The 23977-nt window shown below is 46.2% G+C and overlaps 2 protein-coding genes and 1 non-coding gene across 3 annotated transcripts in view; 1 reads left to right on the top strand and 2 right to left on the bottom strand.

Moving 5' to 3' along the window:
• Positions 1–23977, top strand: part of LOC126414100 (mannosyl-oligosaccharide glucosidase) — a 413842-nt gene that overhangs the window by 30807 nt on the left and 359058 nt on the right. The gene's annotated exons all lie outside the window — the stretch shown is intronic.
• The window catches only part of LOC126414146 (protein neuralized), an 860420-nt gene that overhangs the window by 533917 nt on the left and 302526 nt on the right, over positions 1–23977 (bottom strand). The window lies entirely within an intron of this gene.
• Positions 8967–9041, bottom strand: Trnat-ugu (transfer RNA threonine (anticodon UGU)). Its single transcript has one exon. It is a non-coding gene; the product is annotated as a tRNA-Thr (tRNA).

Genomic DNA, 23977 nt, shown 5'->3' with positions numbered 1-23977 from the left:
AGTCCAGGTATAGTCTGAACAGTGATTCTCGCCGGGTTTTCATCTGGCGTCAACCAGGAATCAGATACCAACCCCTTAATGTCCTTAAAAGGGACCTGTATGGAGGTCGTGGTTTGATGGTGTGGGTTGGGTTTATGATTGGTGCACGTACACCCCTGCATGTCTGACAGAGGAACTGTAACAGGTCAGGTGTATCGGGACGTCATTTTGCACCAGTATGTCCGCTTTCTCAGGTGTGCAGTGGGTCCCACCTTCCTCCTGATGGATGATAACGCACGGCCCCACCGAGATGCCATCGTGGAGGAGTACCTTGAAACAGAAGATATCAGGCGAATGGAGTGGCCTACCTGTTCTCCAGGCCTAAACCCCATCGAGCACGTCTGGGATGCTCTCGGTCGACGTATCGCTGCACATATTCAAACCCCTAGGATACTTAGGAGCTCCGACAGGCACTGGTGCAACAATGGGGGGTCTATACCCCAGCAGCTGCTCGACCACCTGATCCAGAGTATGCCAACGCGTTGTGCAGCCTGTGTACGTGTGCGTGGTAGTCATATCCCATATTGATGTGGGGGTACAGGAGAAGGAAACAGTGGCGTTTTGTAGCACATGTGTTTCGGGACGGTTTTCTCAACTTATCACCAATACCGCGGACTTACAGATGTGTGTTGTGTGTGTTCCCTACCTGCCTATGCTATTAGCGCCAGTTTTGTGTTGTGCCATGTTGTGTGGCACCACATTCTGCAATTGTCCTTAATTTACGTTAAATCAGTAAGTGGCTCAAAACAGCATATCCAGACACTACAGCATGATGATGGCATTGAAACAGAGGATGACACGCGTAAAGCTAAAATACTAAACACATTTTTCCAAAGCTGTTTCACAGAGGAAGACCGCACTGCAGTTCCTTCTCTAAATCCTCGCACAAACGAAAAAATGGCTGACATCGAAATAAGTGTCCAAGGAATAGAAAAGCAACTGGAATCACTCAATAGAGGAAAGTCCACTGGACCTGACGGGATACCAATTCGATTCTACACAGAGTACGCGAAAGAACTTGCCCCCCTTCTAACAGCCGTGTACCGCAAGTCTCTAGAGGAACGGAGGGTTCCAAATGATTGGAAAAGAGCACAGATAGTCCCAGTCTTCAAGAAGGGTCGTCGAGCAGATGCGCAAAACTATAGACCTATATCTCTGACGTCGATCTGTTGTAGAATTTTAGAACATGTTTTTTGCTCGAGTATCATGTCGTTTTTGGAAACCCAGACTCTACTATGTAGGAATCAACATGGATTCCGGAAACAGCGATCGTGTGAGACCCAACTCGCTTTATTTGTTCATGAGACCCAGAAAATATTAGATACAGGCTCCCAGGTAGATGCTATTTTTCTTGACTTCCGGAAGGCGTTCGATACAGTTCCGCACTGTCGCCTGATAAACAAAGTAAGAGCCTACGGAATATCAGACCAGCTGTGTGGCTGGATTGAAGAGTTTTTAGCAAACAGAACACAGCATGTTGTTATCAATGGAGAGACGTCTACAGACGTTAAAGTAACCTCTGGCGGGCCACAGGGGAGTGTTATGGGACCATTGCTTTTCACAATATATATAAATGACCTAGTAGATAGTGTCGGAAGTTCCATGCGGCTTTTCGCGGATGATGCTGTAGTATACAGAGAAGTTGCAGCATTAGAAAACTGTAGCGAAATGCAGGAAGATCTGCAGCGGATAGGCACTTGGTGCAGGCAGTGGCAACTGTCCCTTAACATAGACAAATGTAATGTATTGCGAATACATAGAAAGAAGGATCCTTTATTGTATGATTATATGATAGCGGAACAAACACTGGTAGCAGTTACTTCTGTAAAATATCTGGGAGTATGCGTGCGGAACGATTTGAAGTGGAATGATCATATAAAATTAATTGTTGGTAAGGTGGGTACCACGTTGAGATTCATTGGGAGAGTCCTTAGAAAATGTAGTCCATCAACAAAGGAGGTGGCTTACAAAACACTCGTTCGACCTATACTTGAGTATTGCTCATCAGTGTGGGATCCGTACCAGATCGGTCTGACGGAGGAGATAGAGAAGATCCAAAGAAGAGCGGCACGTTTCGTCACAGGGTTATTTGGTAACCGTGATAGCGTTACGGAGATGTTTAATAAACTCAAGTGGCAGACTCTGCAAGAGAGGCGCTCTGCATCGCGGTGTAGCTTGCTCGCCAGGTTTCGAGAGGGTGCGTTTCTGGATGAGGTATCGAATATATTGCTTCCCCCTACTTATACCTCCCGAGGAGATCACGAATGTAAAATTAGAGAGATTAGAGCGCGCACGGAGGCTTTCAGACAGTCGTTCTTCCCGCGAACCATACGCGACTGGAACAGGAAAGGGAGGTAATGACAGTGGCACGTAAAGTGCCCTCCGCCACACACCGTTGGGTGGCTTGCGGAGTATAAATGTAGATGTAGATGTAGAATGTAGGTCCGACACCATATTACGAGGTACCCCATGACTCTTGCCATCTCAGTGTACAGGTTACTGGAACGCGCGGAATGTTTTGCGCTAACTGCCAAACTTCCTCAGGGTATTTCGTGTGAGAAGGCTGTGAGGCACCGTGATCGATCTGAATGTGCCGGCACTGGCTTTCATCCTTCTCGTTTGTTTTATCATCAACGAAAAACGCTGCAGTCTATCCATGAATCACCCCGACTAAAAACAAACATCGAAGATATTGTATTCAGTCTCTGAGAAAGAAGGGTCTCGCAGCTGACAGTGCCATAAAACTAAACCTTTTAGATTTTTTCTTTTCGCCTACATTCTCACCTCTACTCTGAACTCGGGGAGATGAACAAGAATGTTGGCAGTCCTTGGAAACGGAATTAACTTCTCGAGGAAGAAACGTATGGCTAAACGCGTCCGCGGCAAATTTCCTGTGACGTCGAGTTTGGGCGCGACTAAGAATATACAGGCGGGAGGTGGCGCTTGGCCGGCGACCAACGATAACCACAGCCACTTCAGCGCTGGAGCGACAAACAACCGCAAAGACAAGTGCCTATCACTCACAGGAGCGCAAATTCACATTCAAGCTCACACTGGGAAAACCCTATACTTGGAAAATCCCTGGTGTACGTTGCACAGGGTAGCTTTTATTGTACTGTATATTAAGGTTTATTCCCGTTCCACTCAAAAGTGGGTTGTTGCCAACAATGACTGCTTTTACGTCTGTGTGAATTTTCATGTATCTGATTTTACCTGCTCAATCTCTATTGAATACATACACAGCGGAAGGAAGATTAGTGTTTGACCAGGAAGCCCCCACCCACGACTGTTTAAGTAATCGGAACTCCCACGTATAGAACGTCGTGACTGCCGAAAAGTATGCCATACAGCTACAATGGTATATCTAGACACTGAAAAATGTGTTGCAAATAGAGTTAGTAGAAAAGAAGTAATAAAACTTAATGCCTGGTGTTGAAGTTTTCTGCATGAACAGCGAAAATGTAGTAAGAGATAAATGTTTTTCCTCAAGATTTCGTGAGAGGTATCAACGAGTAAAACAATCGAAAATGTTTGAGGTTACGCATAAATTTGGTTGAAAGTCGCCAAGTGATTTCATTCTAGAATCCTGAATGAATATACTCTGCGTAATTTGTGCGCTGTGAGTTACACTACCGCCAACGGCTTTTCCGCCGTGCTGATACTGGTTCCCGCCAGATCGTCGAGGTCGGTTGTTATTAACTTCAGATTGTATTGTAAAGTGGTGGTGATGGTTTAAAAACGAGTGACTTATTGTAGGAAATCGTACTGTAATAGGATATGAAGAACAGAAAACTGCTGTTTATTACAGAAATACGCGTATACAGGGTGGTCCATTGATCGTGGCCAGGCCAAATATCTCACGAAATAAGCGTCAAACGAAAAAACTACAAAGAACGAAACTTGTCTAGCCTTAAGGGTGAAACCATACGGCGCTGCCATAGGTCAAACGGATATCAACTGCGCTTTTTTTTAAATAGGAACTCCCATTTTTTATTATATATTCGTGTAGTACGTAAAGAAATATGAATGTTTTAGTTTGACCACTTTTTCAATTTGTGATAGATGGCGCTGTAATAGTCACAAACATATGGCTCACAATTTTAGACGAACAGTTGGTAACAGGTAGGGTTTTTAAGTTAAAATACAGAACGTAGGTACGTTTGAACATTTTATTTCGGTTGTTCCAATGTGATACATGTACCTTTGTGAAATTATCATTTCTGAGAACGCATGCTATTACAGCGTGATTACCTGTAAATACCACATTAATGCAATAAATGCTCAAAATGATGTCCGTCAACCTCAAAGCATTTGGCAATACGTGTAATGACATTTCTCTCAACAGCGAGTAGTTCGCCTTCCATAATGTTCGCACATGCATTAACAATGCGCTGACGCATGTTGTCAGGCGTTGTCGGTGGATCACGATAGCAAATATCCTTCAACTTTCCCCACAGAAAGAAATCCGGTGACGTCCGATCCGGTGAACGTGCGGGCCAAGGTATGGTGCTTCGACGACCAATCCACCTGTCATGAAATATACTATTCAATACCACTTCAACCGCACGCGAGCTATGTGCCGGACATCCATCATGCTAGAAGTACATCGCCATTCTGTCATGCAGTGAAACATCTTGTAATAACATCGGTAGAACATTAAGTAGGAAATCAGCATACATTGCACCATTTAGATTGCCATCGATAAAATGGGGGTCAATTATCCTTCTTCCATAATGCCGCACCATACATTAATCCGCCAAGGTCGCTGATGTTCCACTTGTCGCAGCCATCGTGGATTTTCCGTTGCCGAATTGTGCATATTATGCCGGTTTACGTTACCGCTGTTGGTGAATGACGCTTCGTCGCTAAATAGGACGCGTGCAAAAAATCTTTCATCGTCCCGTAATTTGTCTTGTGCCTAGTGGCAGAAATGTACACGACGTTCAAAGTCATCGCCATGCAATTCCTGGTGCATAGAAATATGGTACGGGTGCAATCGATATTGATGTAGCATTCTCAACAACGACGTTTTTGAGATTCCCGATTCTCGCGCAGTTTGTCTGCTACTGATGTGCGGATTAGCCACGACAGCAGCTAAAACACCTACTTGGGCATCATCATTTGTTGCAGGTCGTGGTTGACGTTTCACATGTGGCTGAACATTTCCTGTTTCCTTAAATAACGTAACTATCTGCCGAACGGTCCGGACACTTGGATGATGACGTCCAGGATACCGAGCAGCATACATAGCACACGCCCGTTGGGCATTTTGATCACAATAGCCATACATCAACACGATATCGACCTTTTCCGCAACTGGTAAACGTCCATTTTAACACAGGCACTGTAATACGAAGCAAATACCGTCCGCACTGGCGGAATGTTACGTGAGACTACGTACTTATACGTTTGTGACTATTACAGCGCCATCTATCACAAAGCGAAAAAAGTGGTCCAACTAAAACATTCATATTTCTTTTCGTACAACACGAATATGCAATAAAAAATTGGGGTTCCTATTTTAAAAAACGCACTAGCGGGCCAACCATAGCGCCATCTGGTTTCCCCCTTCAAGCTAGACGAGTTTCGTTCTTTGTAGTTTTTTCGTTTGATGCTTATCTCGTGAGATATTTGGCCCGGTCACTATCAATGGACCACCCTGTATACGAGTACACACTCAAGCAAGCTACTGGGTCAACAAACTCAAATGCATTTTTGTAGCATATTTTCAGCAGTGTGGAGACTAAATTAAAGACAGCACGACGTAGGTAATTGCAGATGGAAACTCGCATAACTATGCAGAACATTCAGCAATTATAACTGGTCTACTAGTGGTCTGCACTGCCGACTAATAAATCAGTGTATGTAATAAAACGTAAATGAATAATTTCGATTCAGCACAGTCGGAATACACAAGTGCAGGGGTAACTAGTGGAACATTATTTAACATACCCTTCTCTAGTATAGTCTCGCGAAACATGTAAATCTGCATCTACATCTACATCTACATACATACTCCGCAATCCACCATACGGTGCATGGCGGAGGGTACCTCGTACCAAAACTAGCATTTTCTCTCCCTGTTCCACTCCCAAACAGAACAAGGGAAAAATGACTGCCTATATGCCTCTGTACGAGCTTTGATCTCTCTTATCTCTTCTTTGTGGTCTTTCCGCTAAATATAAGTTGGCGGCAGTAAAATTGTACTGCAGTCAGCCTCAAATGCTGGTTCTCTAAATTTCCTGAGTAGCGATTCACGAAAAGAACGCCTCCTTTCCTCCGGAGACTCCCACCCGAGTTCCTGAAGCATTTCCGTACCACTCGCGTGATGATCAAACCTACCAGTAACAAATCTAGCAGTCCGCCTCTGAATTGCTTCTATGTCCTCCCTCAATCCGACCTGGTAGGGATCCCAAACGCTCGAGCAGTACTCAAGAATAGGCCGTATTAGTGTTTTATAAGCGGTCTCCTTTACAGATGAACCTCAGCAGGAGTTGTACAAACTGGCATGGCGTGTGGCTGAACTGTGGAACAACGGAAGGGTGGGTGCATCGCTTTGACAGACTGTTCTCGGGAGACATTCTCACCTTCTCAAAATTGTGTAGGCCTATAAACTTGATTTGTTATGTGACACGCGCGAGGTTCAGGCGCATCTTAGATCGTCCAATCATCGATTTACCATCAAATATCAGGAAGGACAGCTAATCAGTCCCTCGCGTTCATTATGAAAAGTGCTTCTTATAGTCTTTATTTAGGAAAGACACGGAAAACAGCATCAACACGGCCAAATGTAGTACTGAAACTCACCACCTCTCACACACAAGCCGACTGCCTTAACAACTCCGCCATCCCGTGCTGCTGGACGAAACGAAGCCAATCGGTAAACTATGTCTCCTGCTGCTTTGTTTCGACTCGCGTGCGGTGCACTTCGCCTCCGGCCATCTGCGAAAATCGCAACAAACGCAAGTGGTAGCCGGTTCTGGGTTTGCAGCGTTTGTAAGGGAGCCGGAGCGGTCCGGTTTGCGCCCCCCTGGAAACGAAACACCGGGCATCGGCGGCGCCGGCTGCTGGCATTGTTCCGCTGCAGACGGAAGGAAGTGGAGCAGGGGAGCCAGGTAGGACGACCAGCCGCAGCCGCTACTGCTGCAACTGTGTGTCGCGCAGGCCTGCCTGCACAGCACCTGCACCGCACCAGCTTATCTCATCAGTGTCTAGGTTTACCACACGGGAAGTCTTTAAAATATTGCATTTATCAATGAAGAGCAGAACTATTTTAAAAAGGAAGGACCTTTCTTTCAGTAAATGGAAGTTTTAAAATAATTATTAACAGTTCGTAGTAATAGACGGAAAGTCATCGAGTAAATCAGAAGTAATATCGGGCGTTGCCCAACGAAGTGGTATAGGCCCTGTATTGTTTCTGATCTATATTAACGACACACGAGACAATCTGAGTAGCCGCCTTAGATTGTTTGCGGATGATACCGTCATTTACCGTCTTGTAAAGTCATCAGATGACCAAAACGACTTGCAAAATGATTTAGATAAGATATCTGTATGGTGCGAAAAGTGGCAGTTGACCCTGAATAAGGAAAAGTGCGAAGTTATTCACATGAGTACTAAAAGAAGTCAGCTAAATTTCGATTACGCGATAAGTCACACAAATCTGGAGGCTGTAAATTCAACTAAATACTTACGGATTACAATTGCAAATAACATAAATTGGAACAATCACATAGATAACATTGTGGGTCAAGCAAACCAAAGACTGCGGTTCATTGGCAGAACACTTAGAAGGTGCAACAAAGAGACTGCTTTACACTACGGTTGTCCGCCCTATTCTGGAGTATTACTGTGCGATGTGGGATCCGCATCAGTTGGGATTGACGGATGACATCGAAAAAGTACAAAGAAGGGCAGCTCGTTTTGTATTATCTCGAAATAGGGGAGATAGTGTCACAGACATAATACGTGAGCTGGAGTGGCAATCATTAAAACAAAGGCGTTTTCCGTTGCGACGGGATCTTCTCATGAAATTTCAATCACCAGTTTTCCCCTCCGACTGCGAAAACATTCTGTTGGCACCCACCTACATACGGAGAAATGATCATCACGATAAAATAAGAGAAATCAGGGCTCGCACGGAAAAATTTAAGTGTTCGTTTTTCCCGCGTGCCGTTCGAGAGTGGAACGGTAGAAAGGCAGCTTGAAGATGGTTCACTGAACCCTCTGCCAGGCACTTTATTGTGAATAGCAGAATAATCACGTAGATGTAGATGTAGATTATTACATCACCTTAAAAGAAAAATAATGTCGCTTACCTGATTTTAATCGAGAACTTCAGTCACAACTGCAACGGTGTGCCTGCCAGAGCAACTGAGCCACTCAGAACACACGATCGGATGTCAGTATAACTTTGTACACGTACAAACCATAGGCTGGTATGTACGATGGGCTTTCAATAAGTAACGCAACACATTTTTTTTCTCGGCAAGTTTCGGTTGAAAGAAATGCAGAGTTTTTAGGCGTCATTGTGGAATACTGCCGCTTCAGCACGTATAGTTTCACGAATTTTCGATTGGTGGCGCTGCTATAAATGGCCTTCAAAATGGCGTCTGTAGCGGAGGTGCGTTCCAACAAGAGAGCTGACACTGAGTTTCTTTTGGCCGAAAACTAAAGCATCGCAGATGTTCATAGGTGCTTGCAGAATGTCTACGGAGGTCTGGCAGTCGTTAGGTGAGGCAGCTGTCATCATCGCAACTAAGTTGCGCTAACCTGTTCGATCCCTAGCGTGCCATCCGGCCGCACACATCTGTGACTCATGCAATGTTGGAACGTGCGGACACTCTCATTCAAAGTTAGAATTATATATTAATACCTTCACTGCTGACGGGCGTTGATATATATCAACGGTGACAGGTGAAAATGTGTGCCCCGACCGGGATTCGAACCCGGGATCTCCTGCTTACATGGCAGGCGCTCTATCCACCTGAGCCACCGAGGGCACAGAGGATAGTGCGACTGTAGGGACTATCTCGCGCACGCCTCCCGCGAGACCCACATTCTCACCGTATATGTCCACACACTACATTCTTAGTGTCCCTACCCAACACACTCATTACTCGTGGAAGACATTCTTACTAAGTCCCGTAAGAGTTCGGGTAATATGTGTGCATCCGAACACAAGTGATCGACGGATCACATTCAAACACCTCGCTGCACAACTGGACGTCTTTGTTGGTAGTGCCGGCACACTCTTTCACCAGAGAGATACTCAAGCGTGTGAGCCCACTGGGTAGAAGACTATAAAGAGCAACGAAGGACCATCTGTGCGGAACTGCTTGCGCGTTACGAGCCTCATGGTGATAACTTTTAGTCGAATTTCGTTACAGGCGATGAAACATGGGTCATCACATCGAAACGGAAGCAAAACGGCAATCCATGGAGTGGCGCCGCACGACCTCTCCTCCTAAGAAAAAATTCAAAGCCGCATCCTCATCCGCTACGGCCATGGCGACGGTCTTCTGGGACTGTGGAGGGGTTATTCTGCTTGATGTCCTCCCTCATGGTGAACGGATCAACTCGGAAGTGTACTGTGCTACCCTCAGGAAATTGAAGAAACCACTTCAGCGTGTTCGGCGTTACAAAAGAGGCAAACAAATTTCTCCTTCTCTGTGTCAACGCAAGGTCCCACACAAGTCTGCACACCCAAGAGGAGCTCAAAAAACTTCATTGGACTCTTCTTCCTCATCCACCCCACAGCCGGGTACCCGCACCTTTCGACTTCCATCTGTTTGGCCCAATGAAGGATACACTCTGCAGGAAGCAGTACCTGGGTGGTGTAGAGATTACTGAGGCTGCAAGACGCTGGCTTCGACGTCGACCAATTAGGGTGGTACGTTTCGGGCATCAGGCCCTCACAGCAAGTTGGCGAAAAAACCTCGCTCTGAATAGAAATTGTGTTGAAGAATAGAGTTTTGTAACCAGAAGAATGGTGAATAATATGGTGTATTGGAATCCTGAACAAAATCAGTCTGCTTTGAGAAAAATGTGTGTTGCAAGAGTTATTGAACGTCCCTCGTAAATGATTAAAGCTGCAATTCCTTGCTGGCCGTTGTGACCGAGCGGTTGTAGGCGCTTCAGTCCGGAACCGCGCTGCTGTTACGGTCACAGGTTCGAATCCTGCCTCGGGCATGGATCTGTCTGATGTCCTTAGGTTAGTTAGGTTTAAGTAGTTGTAAGTCTCGGGGACTGATGACCTGAGATGTTAAGTCCCATAGTGCTTAGAGCCATTTGAACCATTTGCAATTCTCTGTGACAAACACAAAGGGCACCATAGTGCATTAGAATTGTTCGTGTTTAGTGTTGTTACCAAGACTCGTAAGGTATAAACGGGTGTGAATAATGTCCGATGCTGAGTGATCACTGAGGAGGACAGGAGATGCTGCGTACTTGTATTAGACAGAAAGTAAATGCGAGGTATAATGAGTGGCAGTTATCTCTCAATATTAGTAAGCGTAGCCTACTGCGTATAACAAGGCGAAAATCCCCATTAATGTACGAGTACAAAATAAATGCCCAGTCTTTGGAAGCGGTAACATCCGTCAAGTATCTGGGTGTGACTATTCGAAATGATCTCAAATAGAATGATCAGATTACACAAGTAACGGGCAAGGCGAATTCTAGATTGCGGTTTATTGGTAGAATCCTGAAGCGATGCAGTCCTCCGACAAAGGAAACTGCTTACAATACGTTAGTTTGTCCGGTCTTAGAATATTTTTCGTCTGTATGGGACCCTTACCAGTTGGGTCTGATTCAAGAGATTAAGAAGGTCCAAAGAAAAGTGGCAAGATTCGTCACTGGTACATTTAGCCATCGCGAGAGCGTTACAAATCTCATAGAAAGTTTGAAGTGGGACACACTTGCAGACAGACGACGCGCAGAACGGAAAGGTCTGCTCACTAAATTCCGAAATCCGATCATCGCCGAGGACGTAGAGCATATATTATTACCACCAACTTTCAAATCGTGCAATGATCAAAATTCAAAGATAAGGGAAATTAGAGGTCGTACTGAGGCGTTCAGGTAGTTCAAAAATGGTTCAAATTACTCTAAGCACTATGGGACTTAACATCTGATGTCATCAGTCCCCTTGAATTGTAACTACTTAAACCTAACTAACCTAAGGACAGTGACCATCCTCAATGCTGTAATATACAATTAAAATTGGTAGGCACTGGTATCAAGCTATAACCACAAGCTTTTGGTAGGCACTGGTATCAAGCTATAACCACAAGCTTACAGCGATCACATAGACTCATGTGTTTATGTGATCGCTCTAAGCTTGTAGTTATAGCTTGATACCAGTGCCTACCAATTTTAATTGTATATTACATCACTGAGGATGGTCACTAAGTGACTGAAAATCGATTTTGCTGATAATAAAACAACAAAATACGGCCAATGCTGATTTTCGTTCCAATTCTGTCCACTATTTGGTCGTGGTGCACACAACACTCCATGGAGTCGCCAATCAATAACCTAAGGACATCACTCACACCCATGCCCGAGGCACGATTCGAACCTGCGACCGTAGCAGAAGCGCGGTTCCGGACTGAAGCGCCTAGAACCGCTCGGCCACAGCGGCCGGCGTTCAGACAGTCGTTTTTCGCTCGCGCGATCCGCGAGTGGAACAGAGGCGGGAATATGACTTTGGCCCGATTTGTGCCCTCCACCAAACACCGCTTGGTGGCTAGCAGAGTATATATGTAGATGTAGATGATGTCAGCACCTGACAGAGGGACCTCATGGGTCTCTATTTTGCCATCTGCCCTATTCATACAATAGCCAGATTTGTGGGACATTCGGATGTGACTCTGACCCGATGTTGGACTGCACAGGAACTTGAGGGAATGGGTCCTTGTCGTCAAGGTTCGGTTCGACCACGACAAGTAAGATCGCTGTATTGTGCGCCAAGTACATCGCAAAACCCTTCACGCCACCACCTATCATCCTAGAACAAGTAATGGACTCCCCGCAATATTCTATGTCACTCCGCACCACTGATCAGAGACTAGCATCAGCCAGAACAGGGAATTACCGCACCATATGTAGGCTGTCGTTAACACCAGAACGACCATCTTTGTATTGGTCTCGTGAACGGGAAGCATGGACTGCTGTTGAATGGCATTGTACTGTGATCAATCATAAATCGCTGTTGTGCACTACTCTGGATGACCATGGTTGAAGAATATGACGGCGACCTAGGAAGAGGTCCCATTCTTCCAATGTTTTGGAGCTCACAGTGTTGTTACTCCTGGCATTATAGTGTCGGGAGCCATCAGGGATGACTTCAGTTCACAGCTGGTAGTGACTAAGGATTCTGACGGCCTAACGAAACGTCACGGACATCCTGCATCCTCATGTGTTAACTCCATGCGACAGTCTCGTGTGTCATTTTTCAACAGGACAATGCTCGTCCACGCATGGGAAGTGTCTTTGTGAACCGTCAGCGTGATGTTAAGATTATTGCCGTGACCAGTAAGATATCTGGACCTCTCCCCTCTAGAACATGCGGAGGACCAGCTCGGGAATGAGTTGTGTTCCAGCGCAGGTATGCTGGATGTCAAGGACCATTTAAAAGATCTATGGGCCTGCTTTCTCAATGAGAGGATACGACTACTTTATGATACCCTTCCCAATCGGAACAATGAATGCACCCAGACTAGAGGGATTGCAAGGACATACTATTCCTTGTTAAATGTGTGTGAAATCTTATGGGACTTAACTGCTAAGGTCGTCAGTCCCTAAGCTTACACACTCCTTAACCTAAATTATCCTAAGGACAATCACACACACCCATGCCCGAGGGAGGACTCGAACCTCCGCCGGGCCCAACCGCACAGTCCATGACTGCAGCGCCCTAGACCGCTCGGCTAATCCCGCACGGTTGTTCTTTGTAATCGTGGAAATAACATCACATATCCCTCAATCCGTGAAGTTTCATTTGCGTTACTATTTTTTTCGGATAGAGACCGAACACAATGTCGAATGGCCAAGAGTGCGGTATAATGATTAGGTACATACGCGTCCGTAAATGTGGGGAGCGCGGGGGCGGTAAGACGAGCCACTAGCCCGCATAGATCACACCAAATTTTTTTTGTGAACAGAAGTGATAAATGCGTTGAAACAGAGGATTGTATCGAACTGACACATCGCAGTTTTGGTTTTGTGATGCGAAGTTTACGTGGAGACGAAAATGAAGCCTTAAGGATGTATAATTTCTTTAGCGTTTTATTTTATTCCTGGGCTAGAGGAATTGTTAGCAAAAGTTTTCTCTGGGAAGCATTTTACCGAGGCAGATCTAGCAGATGCCTAATTGTAATTACCACTAGCGGTAGCTAGACTTTCCTCAAATTCAAGTAGGTACAAGTACAGGTGTATTTGTGTATATGTGTGTGTGTGTGTGTGTGTGTGTGTGTGTGTGTGTATGTGTGTGTGTATCTATACAGATGAAATATAGTGAATTCCTATAACGTAAAGGTATGATAAGAAGATCCAAAATGCAACTGTTTCAGATTCCATGTTCTTTTTGATCTAACCACTCTGGTGTTGGTGAAAAAAATACTCGTATGTCTGCCAACATAGCTACATCGGCAGCTTGCCTGATCTGCACCAGCACGTCCGTCGCCCAGTGACTAAAGATGCTGCCCTTCCTGACGACACTCATTTCACTAATGATTAAGCATCGCTTGCCTTTTGTTACTGCGAGCCTTCACGAAGCAAGCAGTCCGCATTTTCTGCCTTGGTGTCATTTTTATTGCACTCTGGAATGGGTTTAGTGCTTTACGACTCATGCATATTCGACGAGGTACGGATGGAACGCGTACCACGATACTTCGGAAGAATGCAAACGGACGAGAAGGAAGACGAATTGATCATTTTATTTCTGGAGTTTTGCCATGACTCTGGGTCACAGCTGAAGCCTTGATCTACCAAAGAACAAGTATTCCTTATTTATCACAATCGTTGTGCATCGTTTTTTTCCTCCTTCCCTATCCCCAGTCTGCAGTTACCAGTGTTCTGAACACAATTTTCAGAACACATTTTCTATGATGTAAACTCGCGAGTTCGCAGAGAGAGATTCTGATGTGCATTACCCTCAGTGATACGATATTCAGCTCACACATGTGTCTGTTCCTGAATGGGGCACACTAACAATTCTTTCTTCCCATTCTCGCTCTTCATAAAAACTCTCCAGTTCTTGCCAAAGGCAGAAATCACTGGGACACAAGTGTTCCTACGACTCAAAAACCGTACAAATGTCTATGACAGGAGTTTGCTTGAAACGAGTTTAAAATGGAGGTGCCTGCCCTCGTATACAATGTTGATAATTTCTTTGAGTACCCAACTGCTTTCTCCCAGGCTGTGTTCCACTCTTTTCTCCTCCATCACTGTACTATCACGTTAATTATTGCTGGAAAATTCCAAATGCTCGATAGCTTCCTTTTCTGCATCAGAGTGCATGTCATCAGGTCCGCAATAAGAAATAATGTTTCCTACATGGTATTTGCCTTCATACTGTTTTGAGAAAATTGTTTCTGGGATGACTGTACTTCCGATAACTTGGGGAATAATAGCGTATGGGGAATAATAAGGTAAGGACTCACATATTTATTACGAAATTGCCTGATCTCCTCTGTTTTCTTGGATGACTGTGTATGGTAAATGAAAAGCACCACTTTGCTTTTGTTTTACAATATTACTTTTATTGTGTTAACTGGTTTCGGCTTACAAGGCCATCTTCAGACATTTACTGCGTATTGTCACCAAAGAAATTACAATGTTTGCAAACAACAATGGAAGAGAAGTAACACTTCTAGACTGAAGGAGAAACATACAGTGAGTAACATCTCCCGGCAAATATGAGGGACTAGTGAGAGATTTCGCCTGATGTCACGCAGCCCACACAACATAAATGTCATGCGTTTACTTATCATGACAATTCTCGCCCCCACTCTGCAAGGGCATTGAAGACAATGCTGCAGCGTTTTCGATGGGAAGTGTGTGATCACCTACCATACAGCCCGTAGCCGGCCGGGGTGGCCAAGCGGTTATAGGCGCTACAGTCTGGAATCGCGCGACCGCTACGGTCGCAGGTTCGAATCCTGCCTCGGGCATGGATGTGTGTGATGTCCTTAGGTTCGTTAGGTTTAAGTAGTTCTAAGTTCTAGGGGACTGATGACCTTGGAAGTTAAGTCCCATAGTGCTCAGAGCCATTTGAACCATACAGCCCGTAAATGGCTCTCTCTGACTTTCATCTCTGCTCACATGAACCGAAGACAATATTTTGGTACAGACAGCGAGCTGTAGACCAGCTTAAACAACTGGCGGAAAGCACAGGCGGCTGCCTTCTCCGATTAGGATATTGTAAAGTTGGTACAACGCTACGACAAATGTCTAAGTCAGAGCGGCGACTATGTAGAGAAGTAGCTGGAAGGTGTAGTTAACTGGTGTAATCTTCTTTTAAAATAAAAAGCGTTAGGATTACGCTGAATGAATGACTTAAATGTGGAATGGATACTTAACTCGAATTATCGTGTACTGTGCTGCAACTGCAAGTGGTGTGCTTACTCTGTGTTACTGCCAGCAAAACATAACACGAATTGATTGGGCAATGCAACCCGCAAGATCAGTAGATAAGTACTGTCACTGCAAAATACAGTCCACCGCTTAGGCACTGAATCCTCTGGCCCTGTTCAAAAATGATATCTTTGGTCCCTGTGCACATACCAAATAAATTAAATTGTCTTACCCCAAAAGCAGCAACGGTGGAACGCGATATATTCTGGTCTCTCATGTAAAAAAGTATAAATATGCTCGTTACTGTCTCAGTGATGTGCAATACTGGTTGTAATACTTTGAAATGCACATGAAATTGTTTTGGCTGCTAAATGAAAACATTTATGAAAAATCCAACTTCCCTGTAAAAGATATGACGTGGAGAGGGAGGCGGTACTGATTGTGTTGAATTTCTAACACTGAGTTTTTTTCAACAAAAATTATATTGCAAGTTGTGTTTGTGTTTTCAAAAACATCTACAGCTAAAGTTACATTGCTTAGAATTATATATCATATTTACTTGGTTCAAATGGCTCTGAGCACTATGGGACTTAACATCTGAGGTCATCAGTCCCCTAGAACTTAGAACTACTTAAACCTAACTAACCTAAGGACATCACACACATCCATGCCCGAGGCAGGATTCGAACCTGCGACCGTAGCAGTCGCGCGGTTCCGGACTGCAGCGCCTAGAACCGCTCGGCCACCCTGGCCGGCTATCATATTTACTAATTGATCCACAGACAATGAGATTTATACAGCAAGTATTATCTATCCTCACTAATGCAGCATAAATGCAAGTCATCAAATTACATATAGCTCTGTTAACAAATCTTAGAAGCATTACAGAAGTGAAATATCTAATTAGCCTTCCTTTTCCAAATCAGTTTACGTACATTCTGGGGTTACTCAACAATTACAAATTATCAGCCAACTTATCTATACTACCGCACTGGCAAAACAAAATACATAATTATTTAACATTTTTACTTTGCATGAAGGCTTCTGCTTCCATGTTCGACAATACTGACATACCTACATTAATCTAACACTCGGTGGCTTCACAGAGCGCGCCACAAAAACTGGTTACTCCATCGTCTTCGCTCACAGACAGCTACCTACAACTATATGACCAATGCTGTCTTACTCCAACACTACCATTTCAGACCAGAAACAGTATCTTTGCTCTGCGGTAGTGCACAGACAGCGAACCGCATTATAAAGCCTATCAGAGACATACACTACTGGCCATTAAAACTGCTACACCAAGAAGGAATACAGATGATAAACGGATATTCATTGGACAAATAGACTACAACTGACATGTGATTACATTTTCACGCAATTTGGGTGCATAGATCCTGAGAAATCAGTACCCAAAACAACCGCCTCTGGCCGTAATAACGGACTTGATACGCCTGGGCATTGAGTCAAGCACAGCTAGGATGGCGTATACAGGTACAGCTGCCCATGCAGCTTCAAAACAATACCACACTTCATCAAGAGTAGTGATTGACGTATTGTGACGAGCCACCATTGACCAGAAGTTTTAAATTGGTGAGGGATCTGGAGAATGTGCTGGACAGGGCAGCAGTCGAACATTTTCTGTATCGAGAAAGGCCCGTACAGGACCTGCAACATGCGGTCGTGCGTTATCCTGCTGAAATGTAGAGTTTCGCAGGGATCGAATGGAGGGTAGAGCCACGGGTCGTAACACATCTGAAATGTAACGTCCACTGTTCGAAGTGCCGTCCATGTGAACAAGAGGTGACCGAGACGTGTAACCAATGGCACCCCATACCATCACGCCGGGTGATACGCCAGTATGGCGATGACGAATACACGCTTCCAATATGCGTTCTCCACGATGACGCCAAACACGGATGCGACCATCATGAACAGAACCTGGATTCATCCGAAAAAATGACGTTTTGCCATTCGTGCACCCAGGTTCGTCGTAGAGTACACTATCGTAGGCGCTCCTGTCTGTGATGCACCGTCAATGGTAACCGCAGCCATGGTCTCCGAGCTGGTAGTCCATGCTGCTGCAAACGTCAACGAACTGTTCGTGCAGATGATTGTTGTCTTGCAAACGTCCCCATCTGTTGACTCAGGGATCGAGACGTGGCTGCACGATCCGTTACAGCCATGCGGATAAGATGCCTCTCATCTCGACTGCTAGTGATACGAGGCCGTTGGGATCCAGCACAGCGTTCCGTATTACCCTCCTGAACCCACCAGTTCCATATTCTGCTAACAGGCATTGGATCTCGACCAACGCGAGCAGCAATGTCGCGATACGATAAACCGCAATCACGATAGTCCACAATCCGACCTTTACCAAAATCGGAAACATGATGGTACACATTTCTCCTCCTTACACGAGGCATCACAACAACGTTTCGCCAGGCAACGCCGGTCAACTGCTGTTTGTGTATGAGAAATCGGTTGGAAACTTTCCTCATGTCAGCACGTTGTAGGTGTCGCCACCGGCGCCGACCTTGTGTGAACGCTCTGAAAAGCTAATCATTTGCATATCACAGCATCTTCTCCCTGTCGGTTAAATTTCGCGCCTGTAGCACGTCATCTTCATGGTGTAGCAATTTTAATGGTCAGTAGTGTACATCGTTTATCATATTCGGGTGCCACATACAAATGTGCCGCAGTAGACTCCTTTCACTGTTGCAAATAAAACGGTTTTGATTTTCACTGTGTTTTCCATTTCGCGACCGATCGCTCCTTACTTTCCGAACAGTCCTCGTGTTTCTACGAGGTATCACAGTATGTATTCCCGAAGTCGCGTGGTGTACTATTTTCTGGGGTCTGGGGTGAGAGGGAGGCTGGCTGCAGACGAACAGTTTTTCGGCCACGGCGCTTGGAGGCAGGCAGAGGCGCTGCTGCGACCCGTGAGGCCGCGGTCGTCTTTAAGCCGCGCCTGGGGCGTCCGCCCGCATTGTCCCTCGCTGGCAGCAGCAGCAGCCACAATTAATATCGCCCTGCGCCTCGCCAATGCCCGCCGCCGTCTGCAATCTCAGGCCGCAGAGGAGGCTGCAGCCGTCCGCAGTCTGGTCACGCCGCCACGCAGGTGATAAATGGCCCCTTATAACACGGCAGCCTCGGCCCCCCCCCCAACTCCCCTTCCACCAGTCGACGCTTTATCGAAGGCTGGTATGACGTCAGCGGCCATACAGGCAGTAGCTCAGAACCAAAAGTCGTAGAGGTCGAGATAGAGGCAAGTGACGCAGAGCAAATTCGTGCGTGTTTTAGGAATCCGTGCGCAGAGTATTTACGGATGCCTCAGCAGTCAAAGATACCACTTAACAAAAGGAAAAGAAAGGGTTACGAATACCTTATCTACAAATACTTTTTTCACTTAGTCTGAGCAGACGGTACGCACTTAATCAAACAATTCAAATATTTACTTACAGCATAATTTCATCAGGTTCTTTGATTAGAAGAGTGTTCCATATCTTGATATAAGAATGAGACGCCGATTCAAGCAAATCTCGCACTGCTTCTCTGTACATTTACTAGGATTAGTATAATCGCATCCACAACACATAGCAGCTTCGGTATCTACAGTAAAGAAACTACAATGACAAGTCAAAACATTAAGACCACTGCGAAACGCGAGATAGAATGCAACGTGGTGGTCTGCGGGTATGTGGCGTGGTACGAAAAGTACACTACTGGCCATTAAAATTGCTACACCACGAAAATGACGTGCTACAGACGCGAAATTTAACCGACAGGAAGAAGATGCTGTGATATACAAACGATTAGCTTTCCAGAGCATTCACGCAAGGTTGGCGCCGGTGGCGACATGAGGAAAGTTTCCAACCGATTTCCCATACACAAACAGCAATTTGCCTGGTGAAACTTTGTTGTGATGCCTCGTGGGAGAAATGCGTACCATCACGTTTCCGACTTTGATAAAGGTAAGATCGTAGCCTATCGCTTTGGTCGAGATCCAATGACTGTTAGCAGAATATGGAATCGGTGGGTTCAGGAGGGTAATAAGGAACGCCGTGCTGGATCCCAACGGCCTCGTCTCGAAATGACAGGCATCTTATCCGCATGGCTGTAAAGGATCGTGCAGCCACGTCCCGATCCCTGAGTCAACAGATGGGGACGCTTGCAAGACAACAAACATCTGCACGAACAGTTCGAAGACGTTTCCAGCAGCATGGACTATCAGCTCGGAGACCGTGGCTGCGGTTACCCTCGACGCTGCATCACAGACAGGAGCGCCTGCGATGGTGTACTCAACGACGAAACTGGGTGCACGAATGGCAAAACGTCATTTTTTCGGATGAATCCAGCTTCTGTTTACAGCATCATGATGGTCGCATCCGCGGTTGGCGACATCGCGGTGAACGTACTTTGGAAGCGTGTATTCGCCATCGCCATACTGGCGTGTCACCCGGCGTGACGGTATGGGGTGCCATTGGTTACACGTCTCGGTCACCTCTTGTTCACATGGACGGCACTTTGAACAGTGGACGTTATATTTCAGATGTGTTACGACCCGTGGCTCTACCCTTCATTCGATCCCTGCGAAACCCTACATTTCAGCAGGATAATACACGACAGCATGTTGCAGGTCCTGTACGGGCCTTTCTGGATACAGAAAATGTTCGACTGATGCCCTGGCCAGCACATTCTCCAGGTCTCTTACCAACTGAAAACGTCTGGTCAATGGTGGCCGAGCAACTGGCTCGTCACAATACGCCAGTGACTACTCTTAATGAACTGTGGTATCGTGTTAAAGCTGCATGGGCAGCTGTACCTGTACACGCCATCCAAGCTCTGTTTGATTCAATGCCCATGCGTATCAAGTCCGTTATTACGGCCAGAGGTGGTGTCTATGCACCCAAAATGTGTGAAAATGGCCGACCGCGGTGGTCTATCGGTTCTAGGCGCTCAGTCCGGAACCGCGTGACTGCTACGGTCGCAGGTTCGAATCCTGCCTAGGGCATGGATGTGTGTGATGTCCTTAGGTTAGTTAGGTTTAAGTAGTTCTTAAGTTCTAGGGGACTGATGACCTCAGAAGTTAAATCCCATAGTGCTCAGAGCCATTTGAACCATTTGAAGGCACCATAACAGATGTCGACTAGTAAACATTATTTTGGACCACCTGCTGCCCTTCATGTTTGATGTCTTCTCCAGAGGCGATGTAATCTTGGAAGAAACATATCTGTCCGTCTCACAAGCCCAGAATCGTGCTATAGGGTTTTGAAGAGCATGGCTGAAGTCACGCCGACGCCTTGTCCGCCAAATTCGCCTGATCTGACCCCAGGAGAACAAGTCTGGCACTAGCTCCGCGCACATGAATGACCGGCCCATAAAAAGCGAGAGCGTGACCTGTGCTTGGACATCTGGTGACTCATACTTCTGGAAACCTACCAAGGGCTTGTCGAATCCATACCACGCAGAATCGCTGCTGTATTTATGGTATAACGTATTGATACCGCCCTACGACGTATCAAGGTTGCTAACGGAATGGCAACCTTCCGTCTGGCGCCAGTAGCGGTCACGCGGGATCTGGCGGAACGAGTGGTGCACATCCACTGACCCACACCTCCAGCAGCTCTGTACGCCAAGCGCCATCTGCCGTCGGAATATAGGACTGCCAGCGGTAGCCACTCAGCCCACACGCACTTTTAGCCTCTACGCTTCGTCACATTAGTTCGTGCGTTATCCTCGTTGACATCGATAGCTGGATTCTACTTCTTGTTGCAACATTTATACTGAGTTTTAGTACGTTTCAAGGAATATAGGTAACGGAAATCTTCTGTTTGTTGTCTTAATTTGTTCGCTGATCATTTCTGCTTCTACCCAGTTTTCCTTCAATGACTGTTACCACCCCAGTCTGTAGCCCAACTCTCTTTATCAGGTGTACAATGTCATGCATAACAGTACTGTAGTCCAGTGGTAGACCAACATTCTATTAAGCAGGTGGCCATAATACTTTTTCTCATAAGTGTATTTTGGCAAGTCAGTAACACCTGCATCGAACATCATCAACAACTCAGAAATTAAAATGCCATGCTTTTTAAGGTAAGCTCATGCCTCGAATTGAACTAGTAAATAAGAACGCATATATGGGCCGCCGGCCGAGGTGGCCGAGCGGCTCTAGGCGCTACAGTCTGGAACCGTGCGACCACTACGGTCCAGCGTTCGAATCCTGCCTCGGGCATGGATGTGTGTGATGTCCTTGGGTTAGTTAGGTTTAAGTAGTTCTTAAGTTCTAGGGGACTGATGACCTCAGAAGTTAAGTCCCATAGTGCTCAGAGCCATATATAGGCCAACAGAAACTCTTAAGACGATGTTTAAAGCCGCCATTAACATGAAGATTGCTTTGAACACCGCCGTTCTTTAAAAGGTATGCTCCTGTTGTAGGCAGTACACCCTTACCTCGGTCTGACGTGACACATTAACTTACCAAGAAAGTGAAGTTCGTGTAAAAAAAAAAAAAAAAGTTCAAATGGCTCTGAGCACTACGCGACTTAACTTCTGAGGTCATCAGTCGCCTAGAACATAGAACTAATTAAACCTAACTAACCTAAGGACATCACACACATCCATGTCCGAGGCATGATTCGAACCTGCGACCGTAGCGGTCGCTCGGTTCCAGACTGTAGCGCCTAGAACCACACGGCCACTCCGGCCGGCAAGTTCGTGTTAAGAATGGTGTTTGGTTGGTTGGTTGTTTGGGAAGGAGACCAGACAGCGAGGTCATCGGTGTCATCGGATTAAGGAAGGACAGGGAAGGAAGTCGGCCGTGCCCTTTCACAGGAACCATCCCGGCATTTGCCTGGAGCGATTTAGAGAAATCACGGAAAACCTAAATCAGGATGGCCGGACGCAGGATTGAACCATCGTCCTCCCGAGTGCGAGTCCAGTGTGCTAGCCACTGCGCCACCTCACTCGGTAACGGTGTTTAGGTCGCAGCGTTTTGGCACTTGTCCCCCTGGCAGAAAGTAGAATTAAGGTTACGGGTGGGACAGGAAAGGAAATGATTTATTGAGGTATAGGGTATCCTCCAAGACGCATCATATGGTTTGCTTGCGGAACACACTGAGGTGACAAAGTCAAGCGAATCCGATATGCACACACACAGACGGCGGTAGTATCGCGTACAGCAGCTATAAAGGGCAGTGCACTGGCGGAGATGTCATTTGTTTTCAGGTGATTCACGTGAAAAGTGTCCGACGTAATTATGGCCGCACGTCGGCAATTAAGACACTTTGAACGCGGTATGGTAGTTGGAGCTAGACGCACGGGATATTCCATTGTGGAAAACGTTAGGGAATTCAATACTCCGAGATCCAAAAGTGTGCCGAGAATATCAAATTTCAGGCATTACCTCTCACCACGGACAAAGCCGCGGCCGAAGGACTTCACCTGACCGACAGCGGTGGTGTTTGCATAGAGTTGGTTGGTTGGCTGGTTTAAAAGAGAGGGAAAGGGACCAAACTACGAGGTCATCGGTCCGCTGTTCCTAATAAAACAATGCCCACAAGTGTGAGAATAAATCAGACGAGACATATAACACAAAACGGAAAAAAAGGAAAGACCACAAGAAGGTAGCAAAGGCAACGAACACTAAAAGGAACAAAAGAGGATAAGAAAACAACAGAGAGATACAAGAAACAGTTAGAGGAGAGTAAAACAAGGAAGCAGATTACAGTGGCTGGCCAACCACGAAAATAATAAGGAAAAGCCAGCCACCCTGGAACACATTAAAACTTTCATCCTAAAAGCACTAGGGTGGAGGGCACAGGGGGACAAAGGTCATGCGCTAAAAGTCAGATCGAATGCTATTGTGTTGCATTATATGTTAACTGGGGACCTAGAAACGACGGAGAGGCTCCGTCCCCGCCGCAGCCGCTGTGTCCACAACCCCACGACGACTACCGCAGTCCACTTCACCCCTTCGCCCCCCCCCCCCCAACCCAGGGTTATTGTGAGGTTCGGCCCCCGGTGGACCCTCCATGGAACGTCTCACACCAGACGAGTGTAACTCCTATGTTTGCGTGGTAGAGTAATGTGTAACTGAGGCGGAATAAGGGGAACCAGCCCGCATTCGCCGAGGCAGATGGAAAACCGCCTAAAAACCATCCACAGACTGATCGGTTCACCGGTCCTCGACCAAATACGCCGGGCGGATTTGTGCCGGGCACCAGGCGCTCCTTCCCGCCCGAAAAGCCGTGCGTTAGACCGCACTGCCAACCGGACAGGCAGATCGAATGATAAAACCCGCCGGCCGCGGTGGTCTAGCGGTTCTAGGCGCTCAGTCCGGAACCGCGCGACTGCT

Source organism: Schistocerca serialis, chromosome 1 (genome assembly GCF_023864345.2).
Source record: "Schistocerca serialis cubense isolate TAMUIC-IGC-003099 chromosome 1, iqSchSeri2.2, whole genome shotgun sequence".
NCBI lineage: Eukaryota > Metazoa > Arthropoda > Insecta > Orthoptera > Acrididae > Schistocerca > Schistocerca serialis.
Note: the sequence above shows the minus strand (reverse complement) of the source record. Positions and strands in the feature narration are given on the sequence as shown.